At 36.0% G+C, this 15,535-nt stretch overlaps 1 pseudogene; it reads left to right on the top strand.

The window, feature by feature from the left end:
- Nucleotides 1-11,503: 11,503 nt before the first annotated feature.
- Nucleotides 11,504-15,186, top strand: LOC147518898 (plasma membrane ATPase 2-like; annotated as a pseudogene).
- Nucleotides 15,187-15,535: the final 349 nt, after the last annotated feature.

The raw sequence follows: 15,535 nt of genomic DNA, 5'->3' as shown, positions 1-15,535 counted from the left end.
AGGCTCTAGCACAAGTGACTAGTGTTGGTGCTCTGTTATGCTGATTACCCTGCTTGGTAGGGCAATAACAAGATAAATGACCCACCTACTTACACTCCCAGCAAGCCCTTTCAACAGGAACTATGGCTCTGAGTGCTGGTGCTGGTCGATACGGAAGAGCGGGAGCTCGACCCTGAAGCTGGGGACCCTGCCTCTACCACTGATTCCCCTGAGGTCTATAGCCCCCAATCTGCCCCGGTGGCCTATAACCACCCTGTTGTGCAAATCCTCCCTGGGGTCGGAATACACCCTGCTGATGAAATCCTCCTTGAAACCCCTGGGATGGTGGTCTCTGAAACGGACCCCTCGGAGATATATCATAAGGCCTAAACCTATTCGGATGCCTGCTCTCAAAAGGCCTAAGACCAACAACTGGTATCTCACCAAACTTCCTCTTCCCCTCGACTCTCTTAGGGCTGCATTTTGCTCCTCATATATCAAGGCCAAGTCCAACACACGATCAAAAGTGTCCCCGTCAAAAGGAATCAACTTGCTGGACAAGTGGCTCTCTAACCCACGTATGAACTTTTGGTTTTTCTTCTTGTTAGTATCCACAAGATAGGGAGCAAATCTCGATAACTCTTTAAACTTGGTTACATGCCCAGTCACAGACTTCCCGTCTTGAGTCAACTCAGAGAACTGTTGAGCCAACTACTCTTTTACTGCCTCCGGAATGAACTTACTCTCAAATCTAATCTTGAAGTCTTCCCAAGTCAAAGTTCTAGTGTCCAGACTAGGGGTGAGAGCTCACCACCAAAACCTAGCAGCGTCATCAAGTTGGTGAGCTGCCAACTCCTCGCTTCGAACCTCAAGAGGCATACATGCGGCAAAAATACATTTTCACAACTTTGAATCCAAGACTCGGTTTGATCGTGATTCCTAACACCAAGTAAATCGCTGCCCACCAAGAGTACCAAACTCTTTATTAGGCTTTAGCAAAAGGATCTCCCCCGAACGGGATGGTTATTTTGCATAGCCCGCAATAACCGATTCATTGCCCTCCTCGACATCTCAGACTGGAGTTGTTCACTGCAGGTCCAGTAGTATTACCATTACGTGTCTCAACCATGATCTATAATTCAAACAAAACTCCCATTAATATTCACATATACCCAAAACTCTCAACACTATAACCCATATTCCACATCCGAGGATCACTTAGACTTCCTAAATCTAAGTTAACCTAGGCTCCGATACCAAAATATCACAGCCCGAATTTCTAAACAAAACAAAGTGAATATTCAAAATATACATATCTCAAACATCACTATGTTCACTTGTTTAAAAACCCAGACTATGACGGGGGATACTACACATACAAAACCCTAACAGCCACATCATACAAGAATCAACTTAACTTAAAATAATCCCAACAATTTTCCACCATCACTTTATTAAGTTATCTCCTGTCCAAACAAAACATCAAACAGACTCTCTGAATAATAGTCCTCACTACCATGTTCTCATGTCATGCTAAAACTATAAACTACGTTATTACATCCTTTCAATAAGAATCAGACCTAATAAAAGAACTAACGGACTGCTCCAGGCAAGAATCCAAATCATACGCCGCGGTTCCACTGCCTTCCACCTATGTTCCCAAGAACACACCCACGTTGCCACAACAAAGCAAACATGGGTCAGCAAAAATGGAATTTGCTGGTATGAGTAGACTCCGCATATACACATTTCCAATCTTTACTTATCCAACTAACACTTTAAATATATCATAATATAATCATTCTCAGCTTGGAAGACAGGTAGTTCCGTCATTTCAATCGGCATAGTTCCTTCCCAAGCAAAACTTCCATTATATTAACCCATTCTAATAACTCATTTTAATATCTAAATAATATAATTAAAATTTACCGATATCCACTGCTGTATAAGGGTAAGACCGCGTCCCTGCACAAAATATTATTAAGTCCTACCCTCCTGCAAAAGAAAGTTAGAAATTTTATATAACACATGTAGATATCCTATAGGTATTCAAATGTAAGCCCAAACACACTTGCATAATCAAATCAATTTCTCTTCTCAATTAATCAATTTCTTTTTTATACACCCACCCTTTAGTACCTACTCCATGATTTACACTCCACACATTTGCCAAATCACACATTCCTGTGTGCCTCTCTCCCACCGAATACCACAAAATCATAGCCACCTCTGGGCTTTCATACACGTATTTTACAGCCTCATTGGGCACAAAACTCAGGTCATTCATGGCACATTCAATGAATACCTTAGGTCATTCCCGCCACATTCAAGGAATACCTATCATATCACTAACGGGCCATTCATGGCACATTCAATAAATGCCCTGGGTCATTCCCGCCACATTCAAGGAATACCCAACCCTACATTCATGTACACTCAAAGAATATAACTAACCCGCAAGGCGAATACCTTAGTTCCTCTCTTGGGCAGTCCAAACAATCGGTTTATTCATGACACATTCAATGAATACCCATATATAACGCTAACGGGCCATTTATGGCACATCTAATAAATGTCCACCTAACATATGACATCATCAGTCATAAAACTCAAATTCCAAAACTTGAGGCGTGGAGAGTTCTAAAAGGGTGCGGTAAATTGTTTACTCATTATTGAACTTTATTGCATAAATTATTTCAGAAAACGAAGGAGTATTTTGTTTCTTGTATTTTTTGTTTACGCCTTATTAATTACATAGATGTATAAATGTTATAACGTTGTGTATCATAAAAGACTGAAATATCACATAGTAGTAAATACACGTACACAAGTATATTTAGAAAAGTTTTAGCCTAAAGTCAAGCATGCTAATAGTCCTAGACTTATCCTAATAGACCAAATCATAATTTTAGGTAAAAGTCAAATTTGGGTCAACTGGTCAAAGTCAACCCTAGTCAACAGTCAACATTGGTCAACCAGGCCTAAACTCCTCTAACCCAAAAGTCCAAAGCCTAAGGCCCAAAGTCTAAACTTAAGCCCAAAATGAAAATCAAAAAATTTAAAACACATAAGCCCACCCACGATTTGGCCCAAGCCCAAATCGAAATTCACTATTCATCTCCTTCCTCACAACACCTCCACCAGCGCCTCCACCACCTATGCAGCCACCACCGGCCATTTATATCCAACATGAACCTAGCGGTTTGGTTCATGGAGAAAAACCCCATGTACCTATACCAACAATTCATTATTTCCTTATACTAAAAAAAAACCCAAATCGACACCATTAATGTTATGCTAAAGCTTAACTCGCCCTTCTCCAGCACCCATTCAAACATCAAATACTACTGCAAATCAACACATCAAAACAACCCAACATCAAGAGTTCAAACTAAACAACCAAGGTAGGCGACGCCATTAATGCTCTATAAAAGCTACCCTCGAACCACAACCAACATCCCATCTATTCCTCACCATCCCACGACCAACAACCAAGTAAAATCCACCACAACCACCATTCAATTCAATTATAACCACAACAGTTAACATCACCACCCAATCAAACAAAACCCATCATTCAAACACAACCAAAAAATATATATGTGACGATTTGGTTCTGATGGCGACGCCATTAACAACCGATGTCAAAGTGTTAAGGCTTCGACAACTCAATGCTAAAATTCGTCATAGTTTTATTTACTGTAGTATTTCAAAGTTTTGTATCTAACCGTCGACACCATTACAGAGTTTACAAAATCTCAAATATGTAAAACAGTATTACTGATATGTTTAGCAAAACAAATAATTAAACAAAATAAACATCGTCAGACTACTCACCGTTTATAAACCGAACAGCGAGAAAAATCCTGAAAGACCGAAGTCGACTTTTGCGCGAAATGACGATCTTCCTCGTTCAAAACCTTTTCTTCTTTCAGTAAAACTCACCTTTTTTTTTCTAAAACTCTCAGCTGTGTTTTTCCCTAAAAAACTCTACATGAGAATACTCTTTTTTCTAGTTTTTAAAACCTCCCCGAAAACAAGGGTTAAAACTTATCTACTTACTCACGGGACTTTTATCCCTGCCGAGTTATCATCTATAGCTTTTATCTATTTTCTATATTATTTTATATATTTTCATTTTTATTATTATTATTATTTTTATTATTATTATAGGAAAAGCAAATAAAAGACGGGGTGTTATAGCGTAAGTAAATGTGATTGGCCCTTTCCGGCGCTTTGATGAAGTTGAATGGCCATTCGGGCGAAATGAATGGTGGGTTTTTGATTATTCCGTTCGCAAAATTAGAACAAGATGTGCGATATTTTATGCCGAATAGTGGCAGTACTCACATAATGGCTTTCGTGTGAAGGTTATCTGGTGTGTGGCATCCCGCTCAGGGTAGTTACGCACATAGTGGTTCATTATGTGAGGGGAGGCATGTGGATGTTCATGTTCGGCGTTGGGAAACAATTGTGGTAGCCAGGGAAACTAGGTAAGAAATAGATACGACGTGATTGTAGGGACACTCAAAGAAAGCCTTAATTAGTATAATTATGGTAATATGTTGGTTAATGATATATATTTAGATAGATGATTGTATATGGTTTTGCAGAAGGGTGGGTTAAACTAATTACTCGTACAGGGACGACCACTCTGTAATTGAGCATGAAATGCGGTAAGTATAGAATATGCTTGGCTGGTCATTAGTTTAGTTAGAACCTAAGGCGCCTCGTGGATGAACTAAATGCATTTTTATTATGTGTATGGTTTGTTGTGTGGTTAGTAGGAAGTTAAGGCACCTCAGTAGAGGAACTACCTGCCTTACTTATTATAGTTAAGAATGTCATATTAGTTGTTGGAAGTTAAGGCGCCTCGGTGGAGGAACTAACTGCCTTATGGATTGTGTATGTATATATATAAGTATATGATGTATTTTAAAGCAACTCATACCAGCATTTTTATAATGCTGACCCGATTTGCATATTTGCTTATCGGGTGTGTTCATTAAATAAACATAGTTGATAAGTCTTGACATATTTAGTGTTGAAGAAGGTTGGTTACTGCTTGTGGTTTGCGTTAGCGTCGCATTTCAAGATAGGTTTTGTTTTCCCTTGAGGTGATATAGATTTTCAGTTGAGACAATGTTATTTGTATTTTCATTTGTAATTTTAAATAAAGAGTTATTGAAAAGAGATTTATAACCTAATCTTATTTGTGAATTTTTGTAATGAAGAGGACTTTTGTTTAATTGAATTTTTTATTGGTTTTTAATTATCCATACATTTAAACTGTTTATGGGAGTTGAGAGTGCTTCACACCTCGAAGATCGAAGAGTCGGAAACAAATTTTGTTTTTTCGAATTTTGTCGAAATTCGGGGTGTGACAGTTTGGTATCAGAGCATTTAGTTAGCTTAGACTTAGGTGAGTCTAAGTGATTCTCGGATCGTGGTTTATGGGTAGTGTTTAAGAAGTATTATTTTCAAAACTATTTCCGCTAGTTGTTTTATTTTTACAAAGAAAAGAAAAGAGATATAGTAATAAAGAGAGTCAATATTTTTCTTAATTTATTTGTATGTGTAATGTATATATTTATATTAGTTACTCTTGTGGAGTGCATATGAGATGCTTTTTACTTTCCTTATCATACGAGGAGTAGTTACATTTGTAGGATGTGACTTATTAACGGATTTGATCAAAATGATGTGTGCTGCTATAATATTGTTTTATTGTTGGTGTTCATTCTCATATGGAGTATGGATTAAGTAGGACAATATGTATGTGAACTTTGTATTTGAGTGTTATGCTATTATTTAAGAAACAAGAAGATATTTTAATTTATATTGAATGTGTAGCATCAACTGATGACTTTGTGACGTACTAAGTAAGGAACTAATTGCCTCGGTGTTGAAGGAACTATCTCGCCTCACTCGTACACTTTAATGGATGAATAATATTTTAAAATATAAGAAATTAATTTGTTAGAGGTGATTAGTTAGAAATAAAAAGAACGGTAAAATAAAATATATGTGTATTCATTTTGAGATGTGTATACTTGCGTATACACGCTTTCTTATATTATTATATATAGATGAACTATTACCATGTGTATATGATGATAATATTGTTTTGCCAACATGACATGTGTACAATTGTTTTTCTAAGGTCACGTTATTAATGATTAATTAAAATAGTTGTGGTAATCGGTGGTCATAAACCATATTGGAAGTTTTGTGAAGGATGTCTTAATATAATGTGGATCTTATTTCAACAACAAACGGATTTTTATTTTTGTTTTATAAGTGTGTTTCGTGCCTATAAATTATGACATGATGGATTATTATTGTTACATTCATTTCACATTGATTTTTGCATATTCGAGTATTCTTAAAACATATGCCTTGATTTATTGTTCATAAATATTATATTGAGAATATAACTTGTTGTGGGTGATATATTATCTTAAAATTTTTAAAATTCGTGTTATACAGTAGCAAGTCTTATTTTAATTGTCATTGTATATGGAGATTAATTTTTGAATCTTTTCACCGCTTAAAATAATTAGTAATAATAATAATAGCAATTTTTGAGTATTTTTCTTAATTGTTTGGTTTTAAAATGATTTTTGATGGAATATATATATATATATATATATATATATATATATATATATATATATATATATATATATTATTTATATATATATATATATATATATATATATATATATTTTTTTTTTTAATACGTGTTATATTTGATATAGTTGCATTCATGAATTAGGATTCGATGGTTGTTTTAAATTTAATATTTCTGATTTCTATAGCTACATATGATTCATTTTTGTTTTGCTGAAATGAGAGTATTATAGATTTGATTGTTTATCTTCCTCTCGTGTTGATGAATCATAGTTGCATGAAGTTGAGTTAGAGTTCCTTAATAATTTGTTTAACAATGCAAGTAAATAATATTTGTAGATACAATAAAATAATAAAATAAAAGGGTTTCTGATAGCATGACTAAAGTAAATATAAAGTTTTATTGTAGTATCAATGACATGAGTAATTTTTATTTTAAGTGTATCAAGGACTAATTTTTCTTTGGTGCATGATAATGAAAGACTCAATAATGTTTTATGCAGGGATGAACTTACCCCATATTATTGATTAGTTAAGTAGAATATTAATTTTCGTAAGATTTGCTACGTGTCAAGAAACTACATGCTAAAAAGAAATAATATATTTATCTTGCGTTTAAATGACAGTAATAATTTGTTTTAATATAGACAGTTAAACTATAATAGATTTTGTAATGGCATGAGGACATATATTCTAGAATTATTTAAAATAATTAGTATCAATGTTATCTTGCTTAAGTTTAACCTCTGTACATTCTTGTGTGGGTTCTAAGTTAATAACCAACGTTATTTGTTCGTATAGATTTCCTTCCGAATATCGGGACGAGATTCTTTTGAGATGTGTATAGCTGTAACGCCCGTATTTAAAATACGCATTTATTTATTAATTAATTAATTAAATTATTTATTTAAAATTCGCTGGATTGGATTTGGGATATGTGGGCCTAATTTCTGGGCCCGAGTATGTGTTGGGCTTAGGTTTCAAATCCGAGTATATATTCATATTTTTTCTAGAGAATAGGGTTTTGAGATAAAAATAAAATAAAAATGGAGGCGGAGATAAAAGCTTGATTGCTAAAGCGTTGGACGACGATTCGGACGATGAGGGATTCGTCGAGTTTTAATACAGGTGAATAGTTATGTTTTTTCCGTTTTCACCGAAAACTGGAGTTGTACGGCTACGGCTAAAAAGTTTTACTGTTAAAGTTTTCCGTTCAATTTTTGTTCCACTTATTTTCTTAATCTGCCGAATGGTTAACTGGTTAGATGTCATTATATTAAGTTGCTTAATTACTGAAAGCTCTGGAATTTGATTTGTTGAAGCTTAACTGTTAATGGCAGCTAAAGCCCCAAAGTAATGAATTGTCCTCTAGATGATTTGAACTGGTGTAGTGTGTATCCTGTTGTTGTTTGGGTTGTTGGTTGATGTCGGGGGATCAAGGGATGGAGGTTGGTTGTTGGTTGATTAGGTAGGTGTTGTTGAAGCTTTGAACCGGCAGTAATGGCAGCACGATCCCGTTTGGGAAAAAGTGAGTGATGGAAGCAAATCGAGTTTTGTGTTGATTAAAGTTGTAGGGTTTTGTACCTAGATTAAAATCGATGGGTTTATGGCGGCCAGAGTTGGGTGTGATGATGGCTGATCGGTGGAAGCTTTGGGCAGGGCAGTAATGGAGTCGAACTCGGTTTTGGGATGTAAGGGGAATCGCATTTTGGCTATGTCTAAAGGTTTGGTTTTTCTTTGGGGTTCAAAACCGAACTATTTCCGTTAGTTTGGAGGGCCGGTGGTGGAGGAGAGAGCTGCTGGTGAGGGAGCTGAGGAAGATGACCGGTTGGGCCTTAGTTGGGCTTGGGTCCGGACTGAGCTAGTTTGTTTTGTTGGGCCGGATTCTATTCATTTGTTTTGGGCCGAACTAATTAGTGTTTTGGGCCAGTTTCTATACTTTAGTTTTTGGGCCGGTCTCAGTTAATTCTTTGGGCCGAACCCATTTGTGTTTTGGGCCAGTTTCAGTTTTATTTTTAGTTGGTTTGGGCTGAAACCAAATAGTTTTCTTTGGGCCAGTTTCAAGTTTGTTTTGGGCCGGTCCATATAACTTAAAATAGATCTAATTGGGTCTTTAAATGTTTAGACTTTTGGGGTCGAGTTCTAAGATTTGGGCTTGGCTAGTTGGGTTCGAACCATTTCCTTAGTTATGAGCCCATGAGCCATGCACACATGGAAACGACAGTTTGACTTTGGCAATGACAAGTTGACTTTGACATTGACCGTTGACTGTGGAATGTTGACTTTTTCCAGATTTTTCACATATTTAAGAATATGAACAAATGTAGTAATAAAATATTGTCGAAAATTGGACAACCTTGTTTGTCATTATCTAATTAAGATTTGACGTGAGTAGTGTGTAAATAATATAAATATTGGTGCGTAACAAGAGAGGAATTCTTATAAGACTTAGATATATACGTTTTTATGATAATTAAACTACACATGGACTCAGATTCATGGACTTTAGTATTGGGCTTTGATGGTGAATTGAGTTCACATAAATATATTGAACGAATACATTACATGATTGATTACTATTATGAGTTGCTACTTAAATGAATGATAGTATTTATGAAGGATTGAGATATTCCATATGGTGTAGTGCAATATATAATTGGCACGTAAAATAATAAGTTTCGAGATTTGATATAGAGATATTTGGATATTGTGCAATGAATAGTATTGGCACGTGATAATGGGATTTATTATTATAAAAAGCGTTGAGCTTGAAGACAACTAAGTATCTTGGCATGAGATAGAATAAGAATTATTCCGAGATATAAATGTATGACACCGAATAAATTACGAACGAAAATCCTATAACCTAGCTACCACAACTCATTGGATTTGGCCCTTCGGCGTGATATTGCTCTTGAATGAATTGAATGAATGGCCCTTTCGGGTAAGTAAATGTGATTGGCCCTTCTGGCATTTCAGTGAAGCTGAATGGCCCTTCTGGCGTAGCCGAATGGTGGCTTGGATTATTCCGTTCGCAAAATTAGAACGAGATGCGCGATATTTTATGCCGAATAGTGGCAATACTCACATAATGACTTTCATGTGAGGGTTACCTGGTGTGTGGCATCCCGCTCAGGGTAGTTACGCACGGAGTGGTTCATTATGTGAGGGGAGGCATGTGGATGTACATGTTCGGCGTTGGGAAGCGATTGTGGTAGCCAAGGAAACTAGGTAAGACATAGATACGACGTGATTTTAGAGACACGCAAAGAAAGCCTTAATTAATATAATTATGGTAATATGTTGGTTAATGATATATCTTTAGATAGATGATTGTATATGGTTTTGCATAAAGGTGGGTCAAACTAATTACTCGTGCAGGGACGACCCACTCTATAATTGAGTATGAAATGCGGTAAGTATAGAATATGCTTGGCTAGTCATTAGTTTAGTTTCGTGGAGGAACTAAATGCCTTTTATTATCATTATGGTTTGTTGTGTGGTTAGTGGGAAGTTAAAGGCCTCGATTGGAGGAACTACCGCCTTATTTTTATTGTAGTTAAGAATGTCGTATTAGTTGTTGGAAGTTAAGGCTTCGGTGGAGGAACTAACGGCCTTATGGATTGTGGTATGTATATGTATAAGTATATGATGTATTTTAAAGCTACTCACACCAAAGATTTTTATAATGTCGACCGATTTGCATGTTTATTTATCGGGTGTGTTCATTAAATGAACATAGTTGATAAGTCTTGACAGTTTAGTGTTGAAGAAGGTTGGTTGTCGCTTATGGTTTTGCGTTAGCGTCGATTTCAAAATAGGTTTTGTTTTCTCTCGAGGTGATATAGACGGGTTGAGACAATGTTATTTGTATTTTCATTTGTAATTTTAAATAAAGAGTTATTGAAAGGAGATTTGTAACCTAATATTATTTGTGAATTTTCGTAATGAAGAGGACTTTTGTTTAATTGAATTTTTTATTGGTTTTTAATTATCCGCATATTCACTACCAAAAAAATGAGTTTACCCGACAGACGACATAAAGAATACCCGACGGATTCTATCTATAGTAAGTTCCCAACACATTTTTGTTCGGCCGGGTATAATCGACCAACTGTTGGGTAATCTCCCCGGCACTCGGCGGTTCTACTAGAGTTGTTAATACCTGATATATCTCTTCCCCATCGCTAAACAGGTTTGCCGCTTATTGAAAAAATCAAAATAAAAAAATTGAGATGTCGCGTTTCTAAACCTAAAACCAAAAGTCCAAAACACATCCCCACTCCCCACTCCCAAAAAACAGACCGTCTCCTTGCTTACCCCACTTCTCTCTCTCTCTAAGATTTCAATGACTAACAACAATCTACCACTAAGAATCCAGAAGGTTTGTTTTCTTTAATTCTTTTCTCGATCCATCCTTCAATTTCTTTTTATCTAATCGTTTTTTTTTTTTTGTGATTGATCAAGAAAAGCAGCAGCTCATAAGTGAACCAGGTAAACTTTTTTTTTTTTTGTTAATGGTGATATGGGTATTGAAATAGTGAAAATGTTAGAGTTGGTATTTAATAAAAAAAAGTGATCTTTTTTGAAATTTTGTAAAATATCTTTGTAAGATTGACTATGTTGGTAGAGAGTCTGTTATACTTTGCGGAGAGACTGACTGAGCATTATAAGGGACCCAATGATGAGGGTCTGGATATTTATCTGAAAAGAGAAGATTTGAACCATACTGGAGCTCATAAGATTAACAATGTTGTTGCTCAAGCATTGTTGGCTAAGAGGTTGGGGAAGAAACTAATCATTGCGTAGATCGAGCGGTCAACATGGAGTGCAAAATCTTGTATGTGCTAGGTTCGGATTGGAGTGCATTATCTATTTGGGGGCTCGGGATATGGAGAGGCGGTCGTTTAATGTTTTTAGAATGCGACTTCTCAGCACTAAGGTTTGTTGTTATTGTTTTTGATATCTATTGGTGATTATTTGTTTGTGTTGTCAGTTAGTTGTTTTGTTGCCAAATGTGAATATTCTGGATATTTTCATGAGCAGGTTAGAGCAGTCCATTCGGGAACAGCCACACTGAAGGATGCAACATCAAAGGCTATAAGGTATTGGGTAACTAATGTAGAGTACTAGAGTCAACTCATTATATTTCGGGTCATTGCAGGTCCACATCCATATCCCATGATGGTGAGAGAGTTCCATGCAAATGATCGACAAAGAAACTAGGAAATAGGCTCTCGAGAAATGGGGTGGAAAACCCGATGTGCTAGTTGCCCGTGTTGTTGGTGGAGGTTCTAATGTTATGGGTCTATTCCATGAGTTTGTTGATGATAGTGATGTGAGGTTGATCGAGGGTGGAGGTGGAGGTGGTCATGGCGTAGATAGTGGTAGGCATGCTCCGGAATTAGTGCTTCACTTTCAAGAAACTATGCAGATTTTAATGTCATGATTTTGGGGCCAATCTCCTTATGAAGGTATAACTATTTCGTTTGTATTCGTTAATTTTTTCTTTGTTTTGTGGTGTAAGCTTAGAACTAGCTTGTTAGTTATTCTAATAAGAAGTAATATTTGGGGTTGGAAAAAGTAATTGAATTGAAGTATAAATGTATTAGCGTCATGGATTATGAATGAATATTCACTTGTACAATAAATGATGAATATTTGGGAAATTACATTGTTATATGAATTGCATTTATGTATGTCAAGTAAGAGGTTCTATGGGTTTGATACTTTATTAATGTTATAATTGATGTAGTGTTATTTTTTCTTGACTTAGTCCAATCATTAGACTTCTTAGATGAAAATAATGTTCGGTAACAGTATGTCTTTTGAGATATTATGATCTGATTTAGATAGAACTGGAACTGTGAGGATAGATGATGGTCCACTTTATCGCCCCTATAGTAATGGTAAGGGATTCTGATTGTATTAGTTTATACAGGCTATAATATTATGCGCAGATTCTAAATTGCTAACTCTCATTTCTTTATTCCCCATCTGTATGGAGACGTCATACATTGTGCAATTTTTCTAAGATGGGGGTTATACTAGGATCCCTGAGTGCCTCTTATACAGATTTTCCGTTTGATTATTTGACACTAAAAAGAATTTGACATCACTCTGACATGCTAACTTTGAACACCCAAAAAATATTCTAAGGAGGCGTGTGCTAAGATGGACTAGAAGGTGCATATTAACTTATTAAGTATTAACGTGTTGTCTTTTTTTGTGATTTGCATAGTTCTCGGCATACTCGTTCACATTTGTGAGTTAATGCACTAGGCCACTAGCTGCTTTAATGTGTTTGTACTGTCAATAGCTAGCCATTTTATGTAGGGTCCCTCCTGATTAAATCGTTGAAGTTTCTTGACTCACATGTATAAAACTTCCAGTGATTGTAGTTGTGCATGCCTAAGCTATCTAATGTATAGTTATAAAACATTATACTGAAGCCCCGATTGCTTTAGTCGTGATCACATGATAGTTATAGATTATTTGCAAAATCTTAATGTTTAGACTTGAAATAGCCACTTAAATTTATTTTTACATGTCAAGTCCATCGTGGTCATTGTTAGCCAATATCGTAATTGTTTAGGATTAGACTATGTACTTGGGCATAGTATAATTTTCTATAGGAATGTCTAAGTTACTTCCTTGTAGTATGTATTCGATAATCGGCTTGCATTTTATCAGTAGTTTTTTCTCGCTTAAAGAACTCTTTTATCTAGGCGATGATTTTTGCACACCCTATAAAATTCCTATATATGAGTTTTGGTGTCCTTTCAACTCACACGAGAGAGTTCCAAAATGGAGTGGCACGACGAGACCATTATAGTGAATTGAAACAAGACAAAGGGGGTGTTTATTTGTGATTGGTTTCAAAGGGAAGAATTCAAGGTAATATAGCTTACTAGTTAAAGAATCCTTTGTCTTTTGTGTGGTATAACTCGATGAATTTATGCATCTTTGAGATTCTTATCATTTTATGACAAGTCTTTATTCTTTGTCAAATGTAGTAAGAGTACAAAGCTTTGTAAGCAAATCCCAAGCAAGGTCAGGCACAGACACATACGCTATGTTTCATTCTGCTTGCACTAGTACAAACATATAGTCCTGGAAGGCTGGAATGCATACTTTACATATATTATGCGGGAATTTCTCTTAGTACAAGTAGGTCAACCTGCTTCAAACTTTATTTTGTTCCCCTGCTTTTTAGGGTTATGTTGGGTACATTGGCTTGTTAGTACACGTTGATGCAAGAGAAATTTTTTTGGGTAGTCCTAGGTTTGTAGAAGTGGTGCTTTTGTTTCTAAAGTATTTTAAGGCCTTCTAGAATAGCTCGGTAAATTAATCTTTTCACATTTTCAAGTTCTTTATTAGCTTGATAGATTATTTTGTTATAGTTGTGTGTTGTGTAGAGTATCAATTCGATGAAGGAAGGAAAAGCTAGAAGATCAAAAGAAAAAAAAAACTGCATGCTTTCCAATCTAATGATCATCATTGCTATTTGTGTAAGGTATTATCCAGGTCACCATCTGGGAATGGGAACGAATATGTACCCTTCATCTGCTCTACTAGGTCAGAACAAGGATGAATCAATTGCAGCCTTGCCTATTGATGATCTAATACCGAAAGCTGATGGTTTTGTTGGTGTCTTCCCTGGTATGGTTCACTATCATCGTATAAGGTGTCAAATTGTCTTATGGGGCTTAAAGTTTGCGTCTCATTGCGTTTTATTGTTTTAGAGCACAAATATGAGATTGTGAAACGCTTGCAAGCGAGGAAACATATATGTGGAATGACTGGTGATGGAGTGAATGATGCTCATGCCCTTAAGAAGGCTGACATTGGAATAGCAATCGCTGATTCAACTGATGATGCGGCTCGTAGTGCTTCTGACATTGTCCTAACAGAACCCGCCTAAGTGTCACCATCGGTGTTGTATTGACCAAGAGAGCAATCTTTCGTGAGGATGAAAACTATACGGTGATTTTTTATTCTTTTCATGGTCTAGTATGGATTAGCTATACTTTACATTTATCCTTTGCAATTTGATTGCCTTTTTGTTTTTTGGATAGTAAATGAAATGAAAACTAGATCATGTTTTGTGTTTTCTTTTCTTGATAACGCTTTTGGTGGTTGCAGATATATGCGGTTTCCATCACAATTCATATTGTAGTAAGCTTCCTAGTAGTCTTAGGGTTATTCACTTGCATCATTTGAGTAATCGTAATTTGGAAAAGAGTAGGCATACTAGATAGGAGTCTTTTTAGATTTCTATCATCAAGTTGTCTGATTCTTGCCTTCTCACCATGATTTTCATTTGACGGTTTGGTTTCATGTTGCTTTCGCTTCTTCGTGGAAGTTTGATTTTCCACCTTTCATGGTGCTCATCATTGCAATCCTGTGTCATGTGTTGAAGATTGAGCATTGCCAGATGGATTGGAGAAATGGCATATTAGGCAAGGCTCAACAAGAAAGGCGATTTCTAGTCAATTTACTTTCATTCATAAGAAATTATGTTTCCCTCCATGATCAGTAGGTAGATTTCTATTAGAGGCATATCAAATACCTCTCCCAAGAGACGTTACTAGTAATCTTGTGATAGTCAAGTGATCTAGTGGCCCATGTCAGAGATCCAAGCTGGTTAGACATTTAATGGTGGCGTTACTATGTGCTTTAGAGCTGACCAATCCTAATTTTGAATTTCAGCAGGTTGCTAAACAATTGGTGCTTAGTCATTGTTAGGGTACTAGAGATTACTAGGACTGATTGCTAGACAGATGGTGTGGTGCTGATTTTTGGTTTCTGAAGGAAGTAATATGTATACTTAGTGAACGACATGTCTTATTCTTGTTTTTTTTTATGAACACATTGTTTCTTTATGAATACATTAGCGTTTGTAGCATTTGAGTAGGAACTT

Source organism: Coptis chinensis, chromosome 2, assembly GCF_015680905.1.
Source record: "Coptis chinensis isolate HL-2020 chromosome 2, ASM1568090v1, whole genome shotgun sequence".
Classification (NCBI taxonomy): Eukaryota; Viridiplantae; Streptophyta; class Magnoliopsida; order Ranunculales; family Ranunculaceae; genus Coptis; species Coptis chinensis.
This window is presented reverse-complemented; position numbering and strand designations above follow the sequence as displayed.